Genomic DNA, 2,303 nt, shown 5'->3' with positions numbered 1-2,303 from the left:
TTGCTGGAAAATCTCAGCAGGTCTGGCAGCATCTGTGAAGCAAAAAACAGAGTTAACGTTTCAGACCCGTTCTGAGGAAAGGTCGCTGGACCTGAAACATTAAATGTGATTTCTCTTCACAGATGCTGCCAGACCCGCTGAGCTTTTCCAGCAACTTCTGTTTTTGACCCTCTACACTGCCCCCATCTCTCACACCCACACTGTGGCTTGCCTTTCACAATGATTATTGGAGTGAATTTTCTTCAGGACCAGGCAGCTGAAGACATGGTCACCATTAATGAAGTGCAGAAAACCAAAAAGGCTTAAGAAACCGGAATTCGAGGAGTGTTGAGAGCTCGGAGAGTTGTGGGGTTGGAAGGAATTCCAGGGGAAGGGATGGAGATGTGACCAGTCACGTGGTCTAGCATACATAGATTGCCCAACTAAATGGCCTGATTGCCCCTCTATCTCTGTAACCTGCTGCAGCCCTGGGTAGATATGTGCATACGTCATTATATATGATGAAGGGGAATGGGACAGGTCGAGAACGTTGTTAATAATGGATACACAATTCTGTGCTTTCTCAATAGTGGCCTTCTGTGTAAAAGCAAGGAAGTTATATTCAACTTGTATAAGCTACAGGTGTGGTCTCCGCTGGAGTACTGCGTCCAGTTCTGGGTGCCGTGTTTTAGGAAGGATGTGAAGACACGGAACAAAAATATTCAGAAGAATGGTTGCAGGGATGGGGACCATCAACTATGTGGATGAATTGGAGAAGCTGAACCAGTTTCTCCCTGAAGAAGAGAAGATTGAAAGGAGAAGTGAGAGATGCTGACCGAGTGGGTGGGAAGAAACTGTCCAAACTATCCACACGACACAAGACAGGTAGCAGTAAGTAGGGCAATCAAAGACTGCCTCGGTCTATATCAGACCTGTCTGTCCGGGGCTGGGGGGGTGGAAAGGATTGGTGAGGAATAGTGGACGCCAACTGTTTCCACCTCCCTTTCCAAGACGTGAGCAGCTAATCGCCCTGAGAGCGTGACTACATTAACAGCCCCTTGTTAAAGACAGTGTGTATGTGGTTCCCTTGCTTTCGACATTGATGAAGTGTTTGGTGAGAGGTTCTCCTCAGCTCCAGTTCTGAATGGCTTTTGATAAATGGCTGTCTGGCAAGGCAGGGATAGAATATCTCATTTTCTCCCTCTACAATCTAATCACAACGTGAATAATTTATCTTACCTCTGCTCACAATATTAAACACATTTGCAGTAATGCCCATACTCTTTGCCATACATCATTGGTGATTTACTTGATTAGAAACTGGTGAGGAGGTTTTTTTGAATCCAAACCTGTCACAATTTCCTTCAATGGTTCACCTCGAGGTAACTATCTCACGCGAACACAGTTAGCTTAAAGATTTTTAGTCGATGCCCTCGAGGCTTTTCAAATATGTACAGCTAATCCATCCATAGATGCAAGATTTGCAGATTTACACATTGCAGGGAAAACTATATAAATATTGACGCATGCCAGGAGAGGTCCCTGCAAACACTCACTCCCAGTAGATCCCTGTAAATACGGACATGCTCCCCTCGGGGAGCGCGCACCGTCACCTTCCCCCCCCCCCCCCACCCCCGTAAAGACTGACACACTCCCCCCAGGGGGATCCCCCTGTAAATACTGACACACAACTCTAGGATTATGTAGTTCATCGCCGTAGAAATTCACTTGACCTTTTGTGGCTATGCCAGGTGCTTTTGGGAGAGCTCTTCAATTTGCCCTACCTCTCACCACACTGACCCTACTGCCCTGCAAATTGTACAGTCATAATGTGTGCCATAGTGGGACAAAGGGATTTAACATGGTGAAAGTTCCAATCCTATAAGGTTCGTTGTTGGTTTTCTTCTGTAATCAATGAATTAAATCCAGTCTGACTCTGTAGCAGCAAATATATATATCGAGGATAATGAATGACTAGTGAAGTGGTTTACACAACTGACTGAGTAATCCTGAAACATGGATTCAGTAGCAGGCCTGCAGGTTCAGATCGCACCATGGCAGGTTGAGAGTTGGGGTTCTGTTTTAGAATAAATCTGTGAAGTGCTAATTAATCTGTGGGACCATAAAATCTCAACTGATGCCGTCTGGGGAAGGAGGCTAGCTGTGCTCACCCAATCAGGCCTCTCTGACTCCAGCCCCGTGCCAAGGCGGTTGACCCTAAGCTGCTCTGTGAGGTTATCCAGCAAGCTGCCTGGCAGTGTCACTTTAATCCACTGTGACCCTCCAGCTGACCCCAGTGTCACTTTAATCCACTGCGACCCTCC

At 46.5% G+C, this 2,303-nt stretch overlaps 1 protein-coding gene across 3 annotated transcripts in view; it reads left to right on the top strand.

Moving 5' to 3' along the window:
• The first annotated feature begins 567 nt into the window (after positions 1-567).
• LOC109925516 (retinoic acid receptor RXR-gamma-A-like) overlaps positions 568-2,303 on the top strand; it is a 40,079-nt gene continuing 38,343 nt past the window's right edge. For 2 of the 3 annotated variants that reach the window (XM_048621512.1, XM_048621510.1), the window contains exon 1: positions 568-864. The gene's annotated coding sequence lies outside the window, so the exon portion shown is untranslated. Of the gene's footprint in view, positions 871-2,303 lie in introns of all 3 variants that reach the window. The other variant, XM_048621511.1, reaches the window with a different exon arrangement.

The sequence above is a fragment of the Rhincodon typus genome, unplaced genomic scaffold (genome assembly GCF_021869965.1).
Source record: "Rhincodon typus isolate 14 unplaced genomic scaffold, sRhiTyp1.1 hic_rhity00000724, whole genome shotgun sequence".
NCBI lineage: Eukaryota > Metazoa > Chordata > Chondrichthyes > Orectolobiformes > Rhincodontidae > Rhincodon > Rhincodon typus.
The sequence above is the reverse complement of the archived record's forward strand: the minus strand, read 5'-3'. Positions and strand labels throughout refer to the sequence as shown.